The sequence below is a fragment of the Phacochoerus africanus genome, chromosome 1 (assembly GCF_016906955.1).
Source record: "Phacochoerus africanus isolate WHEZ1 chromosome 1, ROS_Pafr_v1, whole genome shotgun sequence".
NCBI lineage: Eukaryota > Metazoa > Chordata > Mammalia > Artiodactyla > Suidae > Phacochoerus > Phacochoerus africanus.
This window is the reverse complement of record NC_062544.1, coordinates 252126893-252151972: the sequence shown is the minus strand read 5'-3', so window position 1 is coordinate 252151972 and position 25080 is coordinate 252126893. Positions and strand designations below refer to the sequence as shown.

Here is a 25080-nt window from a genome sequence, read left to right as displayed (position 1 = left end):
AGTCACAATTGCAGTAGATGATATGGCTTCCATAACAAAAGTACCACAAATCGGGTGGCTTATATAATAGCAGTCTATTGTCTCACAGTTCTGGAGGTCACAAGTGTCACATGAATGTATTAGCAAGTTTGGTCATTTCTGAGGGCCCTGAGAGAGATTCTTTTCCATGCTTTGCACATAACTTTTAGCATTCTTAGGTGTTCTTTGTCATATGAAGTCATCATCACCATCTCTACTTTCATATTTACGTGATATTCCCTCTGTGAGCATATCTGTGTCCAAATTTCTGCTTTGTATAAGAATACTAGTCATACTGGATTAGGGGCTTACACTACTTCAGTATGATCCTATCCTAATTCAATACAAAATGACCCTATTTTGAAAGAAGGTCACAATCTAAGGTACTGGGGTATTAGGACTCTACCATATCATTTTGGGGGGACATGGCTCAAAAGAATCTTCCCTCTCACTCTCATATATGTTCTTCCCATGTTCAAAGTACAATTATCTAACACCAACATCAACAAAAGACTTAATCATCCTAGCATCAAGTCCAAAAATCTTATCTAAACATCATCACCTCAGCTACCATAGCATGTGATATAAGACAGTAGATTTACATTCTCTTCCTTCAAAACTTTAACCATGGCTTGTGACTTCAAAAACAGAAGGCTACTAATACAGGGTTGCCTGACAGCACAGCACTGAAAAGACTTTCTACACATATTTTTGGCTAAGATCAAAGGACATGGCTTAGTACCAACCCTTCCAGAAATGAGATATACCAAACCCTTATTCAATCCTTTTTGCTATTCAATTCCTATCCATATACTATTTATTCATGTTTTATTTAGTAAACAAACATTTTTATTGTCTGAGATTGAAGAATCCTGGAAACATAAACCTAAATAGAAAAATAATATGGAAAAATAAAATATAGATTTTCACGAAAGTAAAAATTATTTTAGTACTATATTTTATTGATCACTAAAAAGTGTTAATGAACTAAAATCAAAACAAAGCCTCAGGAATAGTGAGAAATTTCTACAATTAGAATATGAACTGAGATTGCATGCATCTTTTATTATAATTCCTAATAAATTATGTTGATGTATACCATTTTCATATCTGATTCCAAAGTAAACCAATTAGGAGCTCAAAAAATGTGGTTAACAATGAATAAACCATGGAAAGGTATTTATCAACATGCCATAAGAATGCTGAAATATTGGTACTGTCTTCATCAAATTAAGATTATCCCATAAAATCAATATTTCTCTCAAATAAACATAATGCTGGTATATAATGCTTAAGAAAACTGCGAGGTGATTTACAATTTGAATCATTTTAATAACTTTTACAAAGAATTAAAATTTTTGCATTCTAAGCAAGTATGAAAAGTATAATATACACAAAGGATTAATTGAGGAGAATGAAATTCATGGATAGAAACATCATGAAGTATGTACCACTCTGATGACAATAATAAGATTTGTGGTGAATTTAACATGATGAGAATGATGGCCATGATGATCCTTGTCGAAATTACTATTTTTACAATGTGCCACAATCTCATTTGAATGTTCATTATTATATCATTCTTATAAAATTGCTACAAGTTGGAAATCCATTTTTTGGAGAATTTAAATACAGGCCAAAAAATTCATAAAGTGTTGCAAGGATTTAATTCCACAACATAGGGTAGATATCCTTATTTCCCATTTCTAAAATAATGCTTCATCTTCTAAACTAGTCTTAGTTATGTGGATAGAGCCAAGAAAATTAAAATATGGGAAAAGAAACCACATTGAATTTTACAGATGTTCTTTAGATCCTAAAACTTCAGTGTGATGATTTTCACTTAACTCAGAAATGTGACACAGTAGGCAAGCTATTGAATTTTGCATGAGCTAAAGCATATTTTTGCTCTCCTAAGCCATACCTGTGCATATAGTTAAGTTTTTCAGGTAATTACTTCCAGGTGGTTGCCTATAGGAATTCATTGCAATGCAATGAAATCAGAGTAATAAACTCATCAGCAAAAATTAACCCATAGGAATGTTACAGAGACACATATATTTAAATGGCATCAAGTATTATAATTTGTGGATTCTAGATGTTTATGTTCATGATGAAGACAATCTCCTCCTAGGTGATTAGGAAGATCTACATACAACTAGGTATGTTTGGTGTTATCTTAAGCTCATTAGAATATTACATATGCCTAATTTTTAAATGGGGCCTATAGATTTTTACCATTAATCACAGAGAAATCTTTACAATTTGATTGTACCACTGTTATAGTTAAGTAAAATGCAATGCTGCTTTTGTTTTTTTATGTCTTCTCATTGATTACAATTCTATTAACTGTCAAGGGACTTTGAGTATGAAAATTAATTTTGGCGAAGAAAACTAAACATTTTATACAAACTTTCTATTATAGTAATTTTTTTTTTCATAAAGAAATTCTGTCTTAGGTTGCTGAGTTGCCTGCAATATATGTATAAGAAAGGTAAAGTTCCAACCATTTCAAATAATCAGCTGATGGTACTTAGTATTGTTGCATTTGAAAATACTGAGGTAATATCAAGACTCCTGGTAAGACTGTACTAAATTACATATAAATAAATAATAAAATTGAGGTGATTCCTGCTATGATAAAGATTGACTTTCCCCAACACGCAGATTACAAAATTAGAATACTCATATCAAAATAATATCTTGGAATTAAAGGTGATTACAGAAATAAAAATACATTATGAAACATAAACTCTGAGGATTCTAAAAGATAGCAAAGACTTTAAATTGTCATTTATGTTAAAGTAAATAATTTCTACTACTGTAAACTCATAAGAAAATAATTATAAAATTATAGGGAAACAAAAAGAAAATAAGGTTATATGCCTGTGTGTATATAACTATAAAGATTTAAACAGTATTTTGTTGGATATTTTGGACTAATATTTTTATTCAATTCATTATAAAGCTCTTATAAAATAGTATTACCTGCAACACTCAGGTTAGAAGGCAATTTTAGTGGAGATGGTTATCTGTGTTTTTCCTAGCTCTCCCATTTCTACTTAATATGCAGCAAGGAGCATTAAAAAGGATGAAGTGTGATTAATAAAACCTAATCTTCCAGAAAACTTGAAGAGAAAGAAAACTGCATGCTAAAACCACAAATGTTCCTCAAATTTATTCTTGCATTAAAAAAATAGCCTGTGAATTAATATAAATAACCTCAGGAAAAAAGTAGTTTTTCCTAAATTTCAAAGAGGTGAGAGATTAGATGATTTTATGTGCTAAATTACAATAGAGTTGGGGAAAATATTTTTATTTCACCAGTGCCTAAGAGAAGTACATCACCTATCAGAAATGGCATTAAGTGCATATAGCAATCCTTATTATAGATATGGTAGTTATTATTTAAGAAAAAAAATACTGGAGTCACTATAGACAGGACATTATTTTGGATAACATGAGTATCAGTTACTAATGAGGCAAGTAAAAGCAAACCAAAGGTCAGCATAACAGTAGACATTTATTATTATGCTCTCTGAAAAGTAGAATAACTGAGAAATCATTTCAGAATTTGGGTCTTCATGCTCACCAGGATGGCTTTGCCTTGAGCAGCAGTTCTGGTAATACGTTGGAGCATCTTTGTTCCGTGTGATTCTCTCTGGAATCAGTACAACGCAGGAGGGATATTCTTACCATGGCAATGTTAAAAGTGTAAGAAACAACTAGAAACATAAGATGGTCTTTAAAGACATAGTCTTAGAACTAACACTCTGTAATTTCGCCCATAAACAACTGGATAAAATAAGTCAACTCACTAAGTCTTGTATCATTTATATAAAGAAATACATTCTGTGTCTTTAAAAAGCTACTTTAAGCACATAAAGCAAAATAGCAACTATAATTTACCAGATGCCAACCAACTCTAGTAAAATCAAGCCATTATTAATGAGACATAGAAAGCAGTTACAAGAAATTTAAACTCCAAAGACAGCAGATGGATGCTATGTGTCTGTTTCAAAAGCAGAATTATTCATAAAATGTTTTTAAAATAATAAATGAAATTACAAATCTAAGTTGAAAAAATATTTCCAATAACAATTCAGACTTGAAAAAGCAAAAAAAAATCATAATAATGTAACTATTGAAAAAAAGTCAATAGATGGGCAAAAAAACTGAAGGGAGAATTAATGATCTGGAAGAAATATATGAAAAATTCATTCATAAATAAATATGAAGATATGAGAATATCAAAAACAAAAAGAGAGGTTAAAAATGAAGAATCAGTTTTATCATACATCTGACTGGGAGATCAAAGTGAAAAACTGAGAAAATGTTGAGACAAACTAAAGAAAAAAACAGTTATGGGTTTTCTAGAATGATGAAAAACATGGCTCCACAGATCCAAGGAAAATATATCAAACTCTGAATAAAATAAGTAAGAATCATGCATACCTGTTTTCTGGATCTTCTGTAACCAAAGGTCATTTGAGAAGAAAAGATTTGGAAATAAATCAGAGAGAAAGACATAATTAGAAAAAATTATCACCACAGGACAGAACGTGTGGCAACAGCAACAAATGTAAGACAAAAGTTAGTGGAATAATATTTAAAATATTTAATTTATAATCATGTATCCAGCAAAATAATCTTTCAGAAATAAATGTAATTCACTGTGGATAGATAGAAAGATTTAGTTACATTAAGATGAATAAGTTCTAGAAATCTTATAAGGTAAAGGTAAAAAGTCTGAAGCTTGGTGTAAATTTGCAAGAAACAGAGTTTGTAGGTCATGTCCAATAAAGTTAATTAACTCCTAAAACAAAAGAAACATCACTAATTAGAAAAAAAAAAAAAAACAGAATTTGGAGTCTCCACAACATAAAATTTTAAATGTTAAGAGACACAATTCAAAATAATCTGGAATTCAAAGAATGAGGTAAATGATGTCTTTTCCAAAGAGAAAAGACAGTTAATATGAACAACCAATGATGATCTAAATAAGGTGTATAATGCAAAATAAAAATATTTAAAATTTTTCTCTCAGGGAATGAAAAGCTATAAAAATAAAGCTACAAAACTAATCAAGTGGAAATTCGTAAAATAAAACATATGAACACATTATTGCATAGACTTAATATTAGCATTGTTATGTTCGAGGAGAGCTTATGAACTTAATGATAGTTCAATAGATGCTATCCAATCTGAGAACTAGAGAAAAATAATTGAAAAATAGAATCAACTAAGTGTTCTATATTATGAAAGATTATAACAAACATTACTAGTTTTAGAAGAAAGGAAGAATGATAATGGAGAAGACAATTATTTATTAAATACTGAAAAATTAAATTTGATACAAGGTATAAATGTACATATTTAGATGTTCAATAGATACCAAGAATGACAAACATTTTTAAAAGCTATTCCAACTCAAACTTTAAGAGTCAGGTTCTTAAGTGAAAGGTAAAACATGAATTTTAAAGCAGCAAGAGAAGAAAAATGTCATTTTGTCTTAGGTATGTATTTTCTTTATGCACTGATTTAACAAAGTTGGAGTACTGACACTATCTAATTTTAAGACTACTATAAAACCAAAGTAATCAAAATACTGTGGTACCATTGTCAAGTTAGTCAAACAGTCCAATGGAATAGAACAGAGAGGTAACAAAAAAAAAAACATATAATGGAAAACTGATTTAAACAAGATGAAAACACAACTCAGTGGGGATTGGATAATTTTTCTTAAATTTCTTTGGGACAATTGGATATCTATAAGCAAAAGGAAAGAAGGATGGATCCACATCCAGGCTTGTATCATGTATAGATATTATCTAAATTTTTATCATGTATCTAAATATAAAACTTAAAACTGTAAAACCTCTAGAACAAAATATAGAGGAAAACTTTTGTGATTTTGGCTAAGCAAAATGTTTGAAGATATGAAAACTAAAGCATGACTTATAAGAAACCAAATTGATAAAGTGCACTTCATAAAAAACTAAAACTTCTGCTCTTGAAAAGACTAAAACAATGAAAAGCAAGCTGTAAACTGGGGGAAATATTTTTGGAAATTATACATCTGAAAAGGGACATGCACTTAAAGTATATAAACACATAATACTACTCAGTAAAAAAGTAAACCATGCAATTAAAAAATTGAATGGAAGATTTGAATATACTATAGGATTTGAATTTACAATAGAAGATATATGAATGTGAATATTCACAAGAAAATATGCTCAATATTGTTAGTAATTATAAAAATGCACATTAATGTACATTAAAAATGCAATGAGATACATTTTTTACCTTATAGTAAACACTTACAGTACTATAGGCAAGGATTTAGAGGAATTGTAAGTCCTGCAGAGCTAATAGGAATGTAATATATACAAAACATACACATATGTATGATATACATATATACATTATTTTTATACACACATTATAAAAAATAGATATGTATTGTAGAATATGCACTAACCTAAATGTTATAATAATACAATACCTACATGTTATAATAATGCAATACAGAATAATGCATATCACTTTTTTTCTCAATGAAATTTATTACCTTTATAGTTGTACAATGATCATCACAACCCAAGTTTATAGCATTTCCATCCCAAATCCCTAGCCCATCACCTCACCCCCAAACTTTCTCCTTTGGAAACCATAAGTTTTTCAGAGTCCGTGAGCCAGCATCTGTTCTGCAAAGAAGTTCACTGTGTCCTGTTTTTAGATTCCACATGTTAAGTGATAGCATATGATGTAGATGTCTGTTTGACTAACTTCACTTAACATGATCATTTCTGGGTCCATCCACGTTGCTGCAAATGCCATCATTTCCTTCCTTTTAATGGCTAATAGCCCATTGTGTACATTTATCACATCTTTTTCATCTACTCTCTGTCAATGGGCATTTAGGTTGTTCCCATGTCTTGGCTATTGTATATAGTGCTGCAATGAACATTGGAGTGCATGTACCTTTTCGAGTAATGGTTTTCTCTGGATAGATGCCCAGGAGTGGGATTGCTGGATCAAATGGTAATATTATTTTAACTTTCTGAGGAATCTCCATACTGTTTCCCACAATGGTTGCACCAATTTACATTCCCATCAACAATGTAACAGGGTTCTCTTTTTTCCACACCCTCTCTAGCATTTATTGTTTGTAGGCTTTTTGATTCTGGCTGGTGAAAGGTGGTACCTCACAGTAGTTTTGATTTGGATTTCTCTAATAATTTGTGACGTTGAACACAAATTTTGGAGATTAAGCCCTGTCAGTCACTTCATTTGCAATATTTTCTCTATTTCTGTGACTTCTTTTTTTTGTTTGTTTAGGGTTTCCTTTGCTGTGCAGAAACTTTTAAGTTTCATTAGGTCACATTTGTTTATTTTTGTTTTTATTTGTCATTACTCTAGAAGGTGGATCTGAGAAGATATTGCTGTGGTTTATGTCAGAGTGTTTGGCCTATGTTTTCCTCTAAGAGTTTTATAGTATGCGATCTTACATTTAGGTCTTTAACCATTTTGAATTTATTTTTGTGTATGGTGCTAGGAAATGTTCTAATTTCATTCTTTTACATGTAGCTGTCCAGTTTTCCCAGCACCACTTATTGAAGGGACTGTCTTTTCTCCTTTGTATATCTTTGCCTACTTTGTATAGAATAGTTGATTGCAGGTGTGTGGGTTTAATTCTGGGCTCTCTCTGCTGTTACACTCATCTATATTTCTGGTTTTGTGCCAGTACCATATGGTTTTGATGAGGGTAGTTTTGTCATATATTCTGAAGTCAGGAAGCTTGATTCCTCCTGCTCCATTTTTCTTTCTCAGGATGGCTTTGGCTATTTTGGGTCTTCTGTGCTTAAAAAAAAACTTTAAAATATTTTGTTCTAGTTCTGTGAAAAATGTCCTTGGTAATTTGAAAGGGATTGTTTTGAATCTGTAGATTGCCTTGGGTAGTAGTCATTTTGATAATATTGATTATTCTAATCAAAGAGCACAATATTTCTTTACATCTGTTTGTGTCATCTTTAATTTCTTTCATCAGCATCTTACAATTTTCAGAGTACAGGTCTTTTATCTCTTTAGGCAGGTTTAGTCCTAAGTATTTTTTTTTGTCTTTTGTTTTTTGGTTTCTAGTCAGATTCATTTCTGCTGTGCCACAATGGGAACTCCCCCTAAATATTTCTTTTTTTTTTTGATGCAATGATAAATGGGATTCTTTCCTTAATTTCTCTTTCTGATCTTTCATTGTTACTATATAGAAATCCAGTTAATTTTTGTGTATTAATTTTGTATCCTGTGACTTTGCCAAACTCATTGATGAGCTCTAATAATTTTCTGGTAGCATCTCTAGGATTTTACAGGTATAGTATCACGTAATCTGAAAACAATGATAGTTTTACTTCATCCTTTCCAATTTGATTCCTGTTATTTTTTTTTTCTTTTTTTTTTTTTTTTTTTGCTTTTTAGGGCTGTACCCACAGCATATAGAGGTTCCCAAACTAGGGGTCTAATCAGAGCTGTAGCCACCAGCCTATGCCACAGCCACAGCAATGAAGGATCCAAGGTGGATCTGCGACCTACACCACAGATCATGGCAATGCCGGATCCTTAACCCACCGAGAGAGGCCAAGGATTGAACACATGTCCCATTGGATACTAGTCTGGTTCATAATCCACTGAGTCACAATGAGAACTCCAATTCCTGTTATTTCTTTTTCTTCTCTGATTGCCATGGCTAGGATATTCCAAAACTATGTTGAATAGTAGTGCCTTGGGTAGTATAGTCATTTTGATAATATTCATTCTTCCAATCCAAGAGCATGGTATGTATTTTCCATCTGTTTCTTTCATCTTTGATTTCTTTTATCAGTGTCTTATAGTTTTCAGAGTACAGGGGAGGAAGGGGAGACTTCTTATCATAAGGATTGTTGAAAAAGTCATATCAAGAAATCACATTTTCCTGTGATTGCAGACAGAAGCTTCTCCCTAGGGCACTTAGCTCCCATGAGGGACAATGAGGTATCAGTACCAAGTAATAGCTTAGCTAAATTATTACTATTATTACTATTATTATTTTGCTTTTTAGGGCCACAACTTCCTGGTCTAGGGGTCAGATTGGAGCTGCAGCTGCTGGCCTACACACCAAACACAGCAACATGGGATTCAAGCCATATTTGCAACCTACACCACAGCTCACAGCAATACTGGTTCCTTAACCCACTGAGAAAAGCCAGGGATCAAACCTGAATCCTCAGATTCTAGTCAGATTCTTAACTGCCTGAGCCAAAATGAGAACTCTTTTAGCTAAATTCTTTACAGTTATCAAGTATGGATATGCTGCTTCTATAATCTAAAGAGGCCTACCAGGCAATTTGCTTCCTTTCTAGTAATGGAAATTGCAAGAGGCAATAATTTACTCTTCACCTTTGATTGTCCAACATGCTCTAGACTAGTTCCCTAAAAATGTCCCCAAAGTGATGGTCCTTGAAACTCTCTGGAAATAGTCTTACTAAAGTCTTAAAAATACTTGCCAATCCTTGCTCATTCAATATGATTAGCATGATGCTATAAACACAGTTGGGCAACATGATGTCCTGTGGATTGCCCAGATGATCCATATTCTGTAGATATTGTAAGAGAGGGCATGAAAGTGACCATAGCCTTAATGAAAAACAGTAAATGTATACTGTTACCCATCCCACATGAATGCATAATAGGGCTAAAAAGCAATACATACCATCCTTGGATTCATATTAATATATTCTAGTAAGATATCACAATCTGTTTTATAAGGTTTTTATAAGATATATCTGTTCCAATTGGGTAAGACGTCACAGGAGTTTCATTTAGGGCTACTACTTACATGAGTATATAGTAGTCTACTCTCATGATCTTAGAATACCGTAGGTTTTTGAAAGGGTCAGTCTAGTAAATTATTTGGGGTATGAAGGGGACAATAACTATGGCACTCTTTATGCTTTTGACTAATCTCTGCCATTCACTAATCCGTATCATTCTTCCTTGTAATGGCATTATTTTTCATGTATTATCTTGGGTGGGGTTAGGGGTGAGGAAAGTGTTCAAAGTCTTCTATTTGGCCTTCTCTGTAGGTTTTTTTCATATCCTACAATATTAGGAACAGACATGAATGTTCCACCAACTACTAGGTATATCCATTCTAATTGCGTTTCTGGGATAGGTAAGTGATCACTGGGTGTATTTTTGTTTTATTAACTTGACCTTGACTATCACTGTATGTGCTCCCAGAGCAACCAAGGTTAACACATTAAGGCCTTGAGTCTTGATGTCAATTTTAACTGTGTTATATTATCCTAAAATATCTGTATATTCTCCCTTTCCTACTGTATGGCTATTTGAATCAATTCCTTTAATTTCCTTTGAGTAAACATAAACTTGATGTTGTGCTATAGCATGTTTCTCATTGAGAATGGGCACCCTTTTCAAAGAATATCAAGTCGGAAAATTCTCTCAGGTCCTAAATTTAGGCCAAGGACTGTGAACTACTGAACTGAGGATGCTACCCACAGGCTTCTGATATTCTAGTTTGATTAGTTAAATAAATAAATCAATAGTTGTACAGTAGGAAAAAATTTTATTGGGGAAATAACAATAAAAAATAAATAAATAATTAAATAATTAAATTAATAAATAAAGCAAGCAATGGTCTTGTTGACTGTCCATCAAATTTATTCCTAAAAATCATGGTATATGTTAATTAGCTACAAGCTCTAAGAGTTAGGGCCCCTTGGTGGTTATTCTGACCTTGCAATTTGGTACCATATTTTGCCTGCCTTGCTTCCAACAGTTAAGCAATCCTGTTTGATCTTTATTATATTGGGATTGTGTTATCTCTATTGAATAAGGTAAGCCCAGTACTATAATAGAATCTATCACATTGGGAAATTGTTCTTCAGGTACTCCCACAGCATATAGTCAGATAGCAAGTGTAACAGATTAAATTATGCCCCCCAAAGTGCATATTTTAAATTCCTCACCTCATGTACTTCAGAATGTGACTTTATTTAAAACAGAGTCACTGCACATGTAATTAGTTAGCTTAAAATGGGGTCATACTGGAGAAGGATAGTCCTCTAATGCAGTATAACTGGCATTATTGTAAAAAAGAGAAATTTGGAGATAAGCTTGCACATAACAGGAATGACATGTGAAGAAGAAGGCAGAAATTTAGGTCATGCTTCTATAAACTAAGGAATTCCAACGATTTCTCTCAGACTACCAGAAGCTAGGTGAACAACACTGAACAATGTTTCTCTCACAGACTTCAGAAGAGACCAATCCTAAATTTCAGCATCCCATTCCTCCCCAGTTAGCTCATTTGCTGAGGCTGAGAATTCAAATTTCTGAGGGTTTTTCTTCCAAAAAATTAAATCTCAATTATGATTGTTAGCATAAACAGCCTTCTTTCTGCTGGAGATGGATGATTCTTTATATGCTACCAATAAATCCTCTAGCTTTCATTTTTTACCTAAAATAAGTGTTAAATCTTTCTCAGCCTTATATTTTCCTTTGCCAATGATTTAATAATCTTTAGTAATAATCATCCAATTTCACAGACATTATTATTTCTTCCCATGAGTGTCTAAAATGTCTGCCATATTGTACTTTCCAGAGGATTTCCTTTCATCAGTTTGCTGTCTTAGGTTACTCCTAGCTAAAGTAAAGCAGTTGCACCACTATAGCTTGCCATAGGCTATCAGGATTCTACTTTCCATTAGTGGTAAGGACCTACTCCATTTCCAACCAGAAAACATACAATGGAGTTCCTGAATCTAATTTTTAGAGCCTACGTCATAAGGCTACTTCTTTTTCCAACTGTCTTAGTTTTGTTCGTGGGAAGCACACTTTGAAATATGCATTCGTATGCAGGAAGTTTATTAGAAAGGGCTTTGGGGAATAAGATCTATAAGGAGGTCAGAGAGGTAGGATTTTGCAGACAGAAGAGTTGAACTGTCATAAAGTCAATTCTAGGAAGGCTAAGTTGTGAGCAGCCAACATTCTCAAAAGCTGCAGGAAGGAGTGCTTCCATTTGATTTGAGCAGCATATCACTACACCCACTCCAAATGTTTATATCTGCTCTAGAGTTCATTGCAAATGGTCTTTACAGGGGATTTTTATTTTGTTTTGATTTCATTTCTTGTTGCTTTTAGTTTATTTTCTTCTAATAGAAAATGTTTTATTATAAAACTTTACTAATATTAGTAGTGCCCTTGTTTTTTTTTTTTTTTTTTTTTTTTGTCTTTTTGCCATTTCTTGGGCCACTCCTGCGGAATATGGAGGTTTCCAGGCTAGGGGTCTAATCAGAGCTGTCGCCACCAGCCTACGCCAGAACCACAGCAACACGGGATCCGAGCCATGTTTGCAACCTACACCACAGCTCACAGCAACGTCAGATCCTTAACCCATTGAGCAAGGCCAGGGATTGAACCTGCAACCCTCACGGTTCCTAGTCGGATTTGTTAACCACTGAGCCACGACGGGAACTCTGCCCTTGATCTTTTTTGAAAAAATATAAGCCTTGTATCATCCAAAGCTAATTATGCCCCATCTTCTATCAATCTTGTCATTTTAAAAATACTAGGCAATGTGTGTGAATCCATCTAGATTTTTATGTATAAAACAATAACTTTAAACTGTTTGAATCATCATTTAGATGAGTTTGAATATAACATTTAGAAAATGATATGGAGTAAGTTATTCCCTAATGATGGAGTGTCTCATATATAAAATTCAAATCTATCAAGGGCATATAATGCAATAGGCGTCTTTGATCCATAAAAGTATTAGATAGAAGTGTTTCTAAAACTTTTTACAAGAGGTAAAGAGGATGTTTTTACTTCTATGGGGATTTATATCTGTCCTAAAACTTCCATTAGACAACTCAGAGCATCCTTGAAACCTCATGTTTTAATTAAAAAATATTATGCCATTTATACCTACTTCAAAATGTAGTGTCATTTGGTTTAATACAAAAATGTGTAAAAATATGTAAGGACTTGTCCTATATTCATTCTCTTGTCCTAACTCACTTAAGCCAAAATCCTTATATTAATCTTGGCCACATCTCCTTTTCCTTTACCTAGTCCATTCCCTACTTAACACTAAATTGCATTTCTTCTGCCTGCAATACATACCCAAATTCAAAATATATCCAAATCTATCCTAACTATAACATTTACTAAATCCCCATCTTCTTCAATCTGATTTTTTTGTTTCAATATATTATTCAAGTTTTAAGTTATGTTCATTATAGCATTTGAAGAGGAGGATCTAATTCCACACAAAATAGAAGATTCTAAAATGTGTCCATTAAACTGATAAAAAATAAACTGGTTATAGTATAAGTCCCATTGAGATTCTGAGTGTTGTCACTACATAATTGCATTCACAAAGACTCTTCCCAACTTGCAGCTGGAGATCTTAAAAGCTATTTCATACTCTGATGAAAGGGCAAAAAAACAAAAACATGAGAGAGAATTAAGTCCTGAATTATTGGCTTAATCACATCCACCTTCTCCACCCTAAAATGTCACAAGAGAAACAGGTACCATGCCCTGCAGACTACTTTTGATGTAAAAGAGGTGATGGGCTGGGGTGAAAGGTAAGTCATGAAGGTTTACCTTTTAAAAAATTCCCTTTCAGATGAGTCTGTACATACCATCAAACAATGTGCCTCTCCTCACTTAGGGTAGGAAACCAAGATTCAATTCTCAGGAAGTCACAATTTCGTTCATTTATTCAACATGAAATAACAAAGTGCCTACTATTTATCAGCTTCCATTTGAAGTCATCTCTAGGTAAAAAAGAAACCAGACATCTTTAGAGGATCCAGTAAGCTCCCCCCAGGTCTAGAGTTGAAAGGGCCTTTTTGGAATTGGGTTTCTTCTGCACCTCTGAAAGGGCAACAACTTAAAGCTGAATTATCTTTAACATGGAAGTCTATCATGATATTTAACAATACTCACATCCCAGACATACAACATTAAAAGGTACACTAGATTCTGAAGCTAGGTATGCTGCAAAATAGTTTAAGTGATTGTACAGTATTCCTTTATGCTTGAAACTCCAGTCCTAGACCAAGATTGTGTCCCACAGCCACCAGCGTTGGCATTCTTGCCATCAAGCAGTGCTGACAATGTGAGCTTGATACCTGGCTTTAGGGTCTGACTATATCCTAAACCTACCATGGTGGTGTTGTTCACTTTATCCAAGAAGCAGGAGTCAGGGTTGTCTGGTACTTGGCTGCTATTCCAAAGCAAGTATTACTGTTTCCTGCTGTCCAGGCAAGATTAAAAGCAGTCTCCAACTTCTTTTTCACCTTCTGATGAATGGAGCCACCAAACTCTGTTCCACCATTTACATTAGTGTGAAGCTGGAACTCAACGGTCTTGTAGCCAACCCCAAAGCTGCTCTGGGTCACTTGAGTCTCTGTGGTCTCAAAATTCATCCGGCAACCTGCCAGTCAGCCCTCATAACCCAGCACAAGAGCACCCCCAATGGAACGCCCAGAAATGTGGAAATCCACGTTGCAGTCCAGGTTGATGTGCTCCTGCTTTTACCCTGTCTTGATTTTGGCATTTTTTTTTCCCCTAGTGTTTGGTGAGAAAGATGCCGTGAAGCCCACTGCCACCACTTCTGAGGAGAAAATGGCTGTGCCTACCACGTATGCTGATCTTGGCAAATCTGCCAGGGATGTCTTCACCATGGGCTATGGATTTGGCTTAATAAAACTTGATTTAAAAACAAAATCTGAGAATGCACTTGAATTTACAAGCTCAGGTTTGGCCAACACGGAAACCACCAAAGCGATGGGCAGTCTGGAAACTAAGTACTGATGGACCGAATATGGTCAGTCGTTTACAGAGGAAGGGGAACAATGGTGCACAGTAGGAACAGAAATTATTGTGTAAGATCAGCTTGCACATGGACTGAAGCTGACCATCTTATTTATTGTTTTACTCCCTAATTGGTCTATCTGCCTCTACTTTGGGGTCTTCAGTATAGTTTGCACAAATTGAATGATCTTTGAGTTTCTCAAGTAAGGTCATGCCACAGTTCTCTTCAGCATCATCTAACAGCTTCTCATCACATTCAGAATGAAAGTAAAATTCTGAAAAAGGCTTATTACACCCTATATTATTTGTTAGTTGTATCTTACTATCTCTCTTAGTTTATATTAAGCATATCTCTTTCCACATAGCCACACTTGTCTCCCAGCTCTCCTTGTAACATGCCAAGGGCTTGTCTCTTCTCTACCTGGAAGACTTTTCTCAAAGACAGCTATGGTAAGCCACCTCCCTCACATCAATACTGAAATATTACTTTTTTCAGTGATTTCTTTCAAATAATACTTCCCTCTGTACTAAGCAATTTTCTATTATGTCTCCCTACTTTATCTTTCTTCATATCAGGTGTATATGAAAAAAATTATGGAGTTTATTTTTTAAATTTTGTAGCTTGTACACTGAAATAGAAGTTCTAAGAGGGAGCAGGGGTATGTGTCTATTTTGTTTATAGACATTTGTATTATTAGCTCCTGAAACAATAACCTATATGTTAACTCTTCTCCAATAAAGTACATAACAATAATATGGGGGGTTTGTGCCCAAACTTTTGAAGCACAGACAGAAATTAATTGCCAACACTAGAGAAAAGAGAAAATGCTGCATGTTATGTGTGATCCAGGAGCTGTTGGAATTTTGTCTGGTGGTCTTTTTTCTTCAGGAAACTTCCATTAATGCTGGCTAAGTGCCAGAGAGTTGTATATAGGTCTTTCTGTCAATTCCTGACAATGGGCAATTCCTGCACGCTGTAGCTTTAAGAAATGGTTGCAGCAGTGGCTATGGCCTCTGTGCACCCCGATTATCATCTCTTCCTTCATGCCTTAGAAGAGGAAGTATAGGGATGCTTAAGTTGCCTGGCATGGGCAAGAGTGCACTGGTGTAAAAGTAGGTGCTCTAGTGCTTTCTCTGATGTGTGCCTGCTAACTACTGAAGATACCTACCAACCACCAAGTGCTGAGTTGCAACCCAGCCTGGGTGTCCTGCACATCACTGATACCACTGGGAGCCACAGCTTCCCAGGCCTGAAGCAACTCACTATTGCCAGGGACCCACACTTCCATCCTGGTTTATTCAGGCACCAAGAAGCAAACCCTGGAGGAGCTGGAGCCAATCTATGAAATGATCTGTGAGATTAAAGGCAACAATCTGCGTAAGTACCCTATAATGCTAGTGAGCATCAAGTGCCATGAGAGCCACTGGGTGCAGGAAGTGAGGGATGGTGGTACTTATGCAATGGAGTAGAATTGCACCTTCATGAAGACATCTGTCCAAACTGATGTCAATTTGTAGGAGGTTTTATATGGTTTTGAACCATAAGAGGAAGCTTACTGTCTGCCTCTAGACTTCCAGTCTTCCAGAGGAAATCCCAGATGCTTAAGACAGACAAGAATCTGCTTGGCAAGTGCATTATCACGTGATAATGTTTCTTTTTTGGATATTGAGTTGTATGAACTGTTTACATATTTTGGATATTAATCCCTTAATGGCTATAATATTTGCAAATATTTTTCCCATTTTGCAGGCTGTCATCATTTTTTCAATGGTTTCCTCTGCTATGCAAAAATGTTAAGTTTAATTAGATCCCATTTGTTTATTTTTATCTTTGTATCTTTTGCTTTAGGAACAGAGTCAAATGAATATTGCTGCAATTTATGTGAAAAGTGTTCTATGTTCTTTTCTAAGAGTTACAGGTTTCAAGTCTTTAAAATAATTTTTAAAATCATATGTTTTAGTCTTTAAAACACTTTAATTTTATTATTTTTGATAAAAGTTAATATTATACTTTTTGATATTTGTGTCATATTTAATTTCCCTTCAATTATCTCATTATTTTATAGGAGCACATTTATTTCTATTGATATAAAGATACTACAGAGATAATATAGTTCTTATGCCCTTTCCATCTTTTATGTAAACATATTTTAAGCATTAATTTATTTTAGTATTTTTACTATCACATTATATTAAATATTGTTTAAGAAATTTTGATCTGTATCTGCAATCACGTAATACTAACAGTTCAATTTCTTAAATTGTTTGTCACAACCATATAATCACTATGGCATAAAACAATCCTGCCAAAAAGATCACAATGCTTAGAACCAACTGATGAACAATAAATATCTTTTATAAAGAAAGGCTCTGCCTTCTTTTGATTGAGGCTCATTTTATGCTAGTATGTATATTCTCTTTCCCTGGCAACATAGATGAATATATATGATATGTCACTTGCCTTGAAGAGGCTTTCAGTCCATTCTTAGATTGTCAGTTTCAGATGGATTATGACTACCACTTTTTGAGGTGACTTTCAACAAATGTGTGAATATTGTGAGATAAACAAAAAAATAACATACCTCCTTGATTAATTTTAAAGAATCAGTGCAGACATAAACACATCAGCAAATCACGTGTATGATCAAGAGCTCATCACTTGTTGTAAATTACCAGCATAATTCAATCCAATGCTGACTGATACCAAATCACATTATTCTAAATATAAACTGAGTGATATTTCAAGAGCTTATTAAATATGTTATGAAACATATTTATTCACCCTAATAGTTTCTATACTTCCCACCATAAGCACTACATTCTCTGAAAGAGTCTTTTGTGAATGTCATTCAGGTATACCTTTAGAATCACCTGGCAAGCATTTTGAACTTTCCCACATCTCTATGAGTGCAATCAGTCCTGATGTATAGAGGCGTCCCATAGGACTCAGACTAACTGAGAAACACTGTCTAAATGACCAACAGATTTTTATAAATGCAAATACAAAAATCATAACTATTTCCTTTAAGATATAGTTTTTCTTGTATAAATCTTATCATAGATTGATTATATACTGCTTTCATGTTAAATACTAAACAGGAATGTCTTTGGTTTCATAGATTTTCCTAATCCCTCTTTTAGAATTGCCTATGATACTATTAAATTGTGTCTGTTAGGATGATATTATGCTGTGGTATATAGCCAAAGCATATTGTCCATTAATTCATTAATCTTCTAGTTCATAAACTTCCCTGTAAGTAAAGAACATACATATTTTCAATAAGCTGATGGAGGAGATGAAAGATTTCTCTTTCATCTTTGGACTTTTTGAGACGCCTTAATGTACTAAAAAGCAAGAAGAGTTATCTAACATTTGGCTCTATTGGTCAAGTTTTCAATGGCTTACAGTTATGTAAGATACATGTACATATGTATGTGTGTATGTATTTCACTGTACTTTATTTACTGTACTTCTATATTGCACACATTGTAATTGAACATTTCCTTCATGAATTACCTAGAAAAAAATTCCTTAACTAAATCAACTGTAATTGCTAGCCACTCCTAAAGCACAGGTCCAAATGATATTATCTAATTATCAAGTCATTTCTAAAAATTCTATTCAAGAAAAATTATAGACAATTTTAGAATTTTATAAGTAAAGATTTTTGGAAGTATAAATGATATTATATTCTCCTAAAATGTATTAAAACATACAAAAATATAAAAACCTATAAGTTATTTATATTAGCATAGGTGGATCTTTTCAGAATAAGTAAATGAGAGATAAATGCAATAATAAGGAATACCTGTTTCCTATCTAATTTGAGTTAATATATATGAGTTAATTTACATTTGAACTAAAATCTTAATTTGGTTTCTACAAAATATCTTGCTGGGGTCTTGATTAAAACAGTATTTCTGTTTGGAGAGAATTTCATTTCAAAAGTTCTAAATTCCATTAATTTATACCTTCTTTGATTACTCTCACCAGTCTCTTCAGCATACATAATTTACATATGTTTGTTAGGTTTATACCTCACTTTTAAACGACTTCATGTGCTTTAGTAAATTATAAGTCTCTCAATTATAATTCCCAATTATTCATTATCAGTATTGAGAAATATCATCATCTTTTATGCCTTATATTCTCTGCTGCTGATAAATTCACTTATTAAAGTTTCTCATATTTGTTGAAAAATATAAATGTAGATGTTTCTTCTGTGGTAGCATTCTTTGTTCTTTTTAAATCTCTACATCTTTTTTTCTTTTTTTACCTTATTGTACTTATGAGGCTCTAAAGATATTGATTAGGTGCACTGACACTGGGCATTCTGGCTTTCTTCCTAAGTGTAAGGGCAAATAATTAATTTTTCAACTTTAATGTTATCTGTAGAGATTGTTTGTTTGTAAATGCCACATTGTGTTAAAGTTTTATATAATTCTGAATTTGCTGAGCCTTTTTTAATGTAATTAATGAATGCTGAATTTTGCAAGTGCCTTTCTGCATCTATTGGTTCTTTACATGTGTCTCCTCCAAATTTAATTTTTTTCCATCTTCATTCAATTGAAAACAGTTTTACATTTCACTTGTAATTCTGTATTTGGCCAATAGATTATATTGAAGTATAGCTAATTACAAAATACTGTAATTATCACGGTTATTTTTTCAGCTTTAAAAAAATTTTTTTTTGGTGTAGTTGATTGACAAGGCTGTATTAGCTTCAAAGGTTATTTAAGTATTGCTTTTTAGCTTAATTCCAGGTGGACAAGGAACATTCTTTATATAAAGTCTTTTTAAGTTTTTGAGATGTGTTTAACACACAGAAAATGATCTACCTGAGTGAATCACATACGTCTAAAGAAAACATGTATTTTGCTGTTGTTGGGCGGGGTTTTCTAAAAATGTAAATTAAGTCTACTGATGAGCTTGTATAATGTGTGTTTTATTTTTGTTTCCATGATGTGGATTGTTGGTTTGTTTTTTGGCATTTATGTTTATGTTTTATAATTTCTATTTATTGGTTTAAATTCACCATCATTAATGCATGGTGTCTACTTTTACCACTAGAGCATTTAATATATTAATTATAGTCATGTGAAATTTATATATTGTAATGTTAATACCAGAGCCATCTATTAGCCTGGTTCAGGGTCTGAGTTTGTCTACTGCTTTGACTCTTAATAATAGGTTGCTGTGCTTATAACAGAGGTGGTCACTTTCCACACTCTTGTTGCTACTCCAGTGTTGTAACAATTTTGCTGTTACTTTGCACTTTCTAGCCTAATGGTGACTTTTAGAGGTTATTCTCTACATATTGGATTCAAACTTGTTCTCAGTCTCAGAAGAGGGCCATTTTCAGTGGCCTTGCCTAGTTTTTCTACTGTCAGCTATCATCTAATTTGTATCTCTGGTAGTTACTACAGGAGAAAGTATTTCCTGCTCCTCCCCCTGTTGTAGGAAACTTCTAATTCTATTAGCATAGAATCTCTGGTTCAGTATTCTCACCTCTATGAGAAGAGGTTTCTTTTCCTCAAACTTTCTTGCAACTACAGGTGGTTTTTATGCTGGCCCCGACAATAACAGCATTTCTCCCCCTTCTCCGGTGGCATAAGGCTGCTGACTCATAATGGATAAGGGTTTGTGTAGCATTTGTATATTTCTTGTTGATCTTCTCCTTTAGGATAGCACTACCCTGTGAAGCTTCTCCAATCTATGCCCTGTTTGCCAATCATTTTTGTGCAATTCATGGAGAAGATGGATGACTGTATCTCTGGTTTCAAATGTTTCTATACCCTTATGCTAGCCAACACTTGGAGTATAGCAATTTATAAAAATTTTAATTTAATTACTTTGACCCGTTTTATGGCCTACAGCACCTTTTCCTCCCATGTTTTGCCATAGGTGAATAATGGCTTTGTCTTGTCTCTTATAAAGGGGCTCATAATTCCTTAGATTTAAGTCTGTTTTTCTTCCCTGCAACTCTATTAGTTGCAAGATAAAATATGACTTACTTTACACATATTTTTATTGTATTATTTATTATTATTTCAAGTTTTATAAACCCTAACAGAAGTGGAATGAATTCTGGCTGATTTTAAGGTTTCTCTTTGTCTTTAAATTGCAAAATACTATTGTATATGCTTATGATTAATTTTCTTTATATTTATCCTGCTTAGAGATGGTTGATATTCCTTTATTTGTGGCTTTATGTCTTTCACCAGTTTTTGAAAATGTGCAGTCATTATGTCATCAAATTATACTTTTGCACATTCTCATTTTGTTTGTTTTCTGTATTCTAACTAAATATATGTTAGATCATATTCCAAATGTTCCTTCCACTCTTCTATTTGTACCTTTTTCTTTTACATTTTGCCTCTATTTGAATACAGTATATTCCCTTGCCTTGACTTTTTTTCTTTGTCCAAGATGCTGAATACCATCTGAATATTAATTTCAGTTTTAAAGTGATGTTAGGATATCCTTGCAATGTTCTTGATATTTTATTTTAAATTTTCTAAAAATATTTATTATGATCATATTTTGTCAGTATCTGTTAACTCTATATTTTGGATTACTTACTTTTTATAACATCCTGTGATTTTGGATTTCTAACATATGGTTCTGTTTTCATGCATGATTTTAAAGTATAAAATGAATATGAGAATTGGTAAATTGTACTATTTTTCATCATATGTAGATGGGTTTTAGTTCCTCTCACTAAAGGTAGAGCCTATTTCTCTGACATTGAAATTGGAATTGAACATGTTACCAATTTGGTTGGTAAACATAGTGAACATGGTATAAGTACAAGTTTTAAGTCATTCTGTATGGACTTTATTGTCTTTTACTTCTACCATTATTATGAATGCACCATAAATTGCCACTAGCCACAAAAAAAATGTGGATAAGACGTGAATCTAACCAATGATCAGGAATCAGGCTCAGCTGAACCAAGTCTATAAAAGACAAAAGTATATACATTGGAATTTATGAATATAAGAATAAGTGATTGTTTCAGGCATTAAATTTTGCTATGCTTTACTATACAATCTTGTGGTAACAATAGTTGACTGTTGCAGCAAACAAATGTTAAAAAAAAACAACTCTGAACTGTTATCTTCTCTACAGAATATCCATGCTTCTTTTGGAAAGTTGATAGAGAATATTACCTCAATCTAGCCACATTTGCTTTTACTTCTAAGGTGTATTTCTTCAGAATATTATCTGAAAGCTATAGATTATTCCGAAGGCTCATTAACCTTAGCTATTTATCTTCCTGCCAAGAAAATAGTACTCCCTCTCTCTCTCCTTAATTTACAACTGCTTCTTTCATCTGAATTTCTTTTAATGCAGCCCCTGTGCCCCTAGACACACACACACACACACACACAAACACACACAGACTTGGAGGTGACAAATACGTAGGAAAATTGTGTTCTGAACGATGGATCTGTTGGCCTGAAACTCTCTTTCCTCTAGGATCTTGGCTCTCCAAGCCCCAGCTATCTTAATAGTCCTATATTTCAATTTCTGTCTCCCCATAAATTTCATGTAGTTGTTTCTTATTTAGACAATGTGGTCTACACCAATAATCAACAAACTCAAAAAAGAAAAAAAATATCAACAGAAAAATGTAAGGGTCACCTCACTTAATTTTCATTATATTATGGTCTCAGATTCACTCTGATTTGGTTGCCCTCCAATACCTCAAAGAGGGTTTTTCTTGCTGTTGTTGCAAATAATACTAATAATAACAATAATAATCTAGCTCTTTAGATATTCTGAGTAGAAGTATTAGTTTGATATGAGCTTTACAGTATATCTAAAAGCAGTCATTTATTTTTCTTTCAAAGGTAATCTTTATTTCTTTCCTTGTGGCTAATAGGCTTTTGTCACTTTTTCTAGATGTACTGTTTTCTCACTACACTGCATCAAGCTGAGAATTTATTTTTATTTATTTTGCTTGGAAATCAGCATGTGCTTTTTACTGAAAAACACATGACTCTCTTTGGTTCTGGAAATTTAGTAATTATCATTTCCAGTATTTCTTATCTGCCATGTTATGTATTTTATACCATTAAAACTACATTTGGACAAATTATATAGTTTATCTATTTCTTGTTTATGCTTCTTAAGTTCTTTTATGATCCATAATGCTAATATAAAGCACTGCTGCCAAGTTTAGGGATAAGAATCCTTAAGACAGTTTAATCCTTTTATTTGGGTAGTTAGCTAGAGTGATATAATGACTAATATATTAAAGTGTAATGTGTCTATATGTGTGTTAATGTGCATCGTAGCATTTAGTAGGACAGTAAAACACTTTTAATAAAAGAATTCAGCTGATAGAAGTGCTTGCCATGTTTAGATATCACAAAAAATGACAAAGGCAGTATCTACATAAAGATAACAGAAAATCTGGCAAGGACTACAAAACCACAGATGGTTGTAGGTGGCAGTCTCTTAGCAGCAGAAACAGATTTTCCTGAGAAAACATTTCATCAAAACTTTGCTTTGAACCAGTCTGTTCTGCCATATTGAGGACAACATTCAGGGAAAAAATCTTTGCTAACATACAGTCAGCAGAAGTTGGAAACTGTTTATGTGGTGGTTATACTCTGAAGTGGAGGAGATGATAAATGTAGAGTCCTAACCTTATTTCTATCATGCAGTTGTGACTACAGAAAGACCTAAGAAAAATAGGACACTAGGTAAAGCACTTTCAGAGATCAGCTTTTCTGCCAATGTCCTACCATCCCTTTAGTTGTTTTCTCTTGTTCTGGACCCCCAGAATTCACTGTCTTCAACCAGTCATGAAGGATCTATAGTTTTGAAACAAATAAGTTTACAATGACAAAATTTTGTGTTTATACTTTCCTCATAAAGTCTTAGAATTTGAAATAAGATAAATTCTTATACTAATTTACTTAATCCCACTGATACATCTTGGAAAATCAGAAATAAGCCAAAGCAAACTGCTTGTCTCTTAGAAATACTATAATGCTGACATTTTTTATTATAATAAGGCTTGCTGTGACTGTAGACATGTTTATGGCTTACTGTTTAGCCATTGTAGGAAACTGTAGATAACATTATCTACAGTTGGTAAATAAGAGTACAGTTAAATGTGGGCTTTAACTATCAGACAATATTCCTAGTACTTTCAGTCTTACCCTGTTTTGGAAGTGCACTATTTTCTCTTTGATTGAAGTAAAACAAACAAAACAGTGTATTGTAGTAGTTATGATTACAGGCAGTGTACTAGGTGAACGTTCTAAACCTCAACTTATCCATAAGTAAAATAAATACTAATTTTCCATCTCATTAGGTTTTATAAGCAAAAATTGGAAAATATATATGAAACACTTAACATCAGATACAATTAAGCATTCAAAAACAGAAATAATAGCTACCAATGTTCTTAAAGTTATGAATAATGAAAAGATTTTATAATTGTTATATGTAGACTGGCAACAGCCATGGGACCCCCCCCCCAATCCCTGAGACCCGGCCCTGCCCATCAGCAAGTCAAGACTAGGTCTGGGACTCCTTAGGTCCCTCAACCAGCTTAGGATCTGGCCTCACCCACCAGCAGACAGAAAGTAGCTTAAAGACACATCAGACCCATAGCCAGCCATGTCAGGAACTGACCTTGCCCTCCAATGGGCCAACATGAGCATTAGAACTCCCATGGCTCTGCAGCAGGAGACAATGGACCTGTCGCCGCCCATTTGTGGGCCTGAAATAGCTTGGGACTCACCTTGGCCCTAACCCCACCCATAGGCAAGACAAAACCATCCCTGAGACCACCACAACACCAGATATGAGACACCTTGGATTCCTCAAGCAGCCTTCCTGCTGAGTACCACATACCAGTGGGTCAGCAACAGCTTTGGGACATGCTTGGCACTACAGAGAGCCATGCCAGGAACTAGCCACACACACATAAACCAAAAATATATCCAATATCCTTAATCCTACAACCACCTACCCCAGAACTGGACTCTACCCACCAGTGGCCAGCACCCTCTGCACAAGGCAGGACCAGACAACCAACCTGACTGGGGCCTAGCCACATCTACCAGACTACACACAGTGGTCAGGCCACCTCAACAGAAGAACTCAGCCTATGTTGGGCGTATCCCCAGAACATAGTTCTGGTAACCAGAGGA

The 25080-nt window shown here is 33.8% G+C and overlaps 1 pseudogene; it reads right to left on the bottom strand.

Annotated features, from left to right (window-relative positions):
• Positions 1–14120: 14120 nt before the first annotated feature.
• On the bottom strand, positions 14121–14774 carry LOC125111303 (voltage-dependent anion-selective channel protein 1-like; annotated as a pseudogene).
• Positions 14775–25080: the final 10306 nt, after the last annotated feature.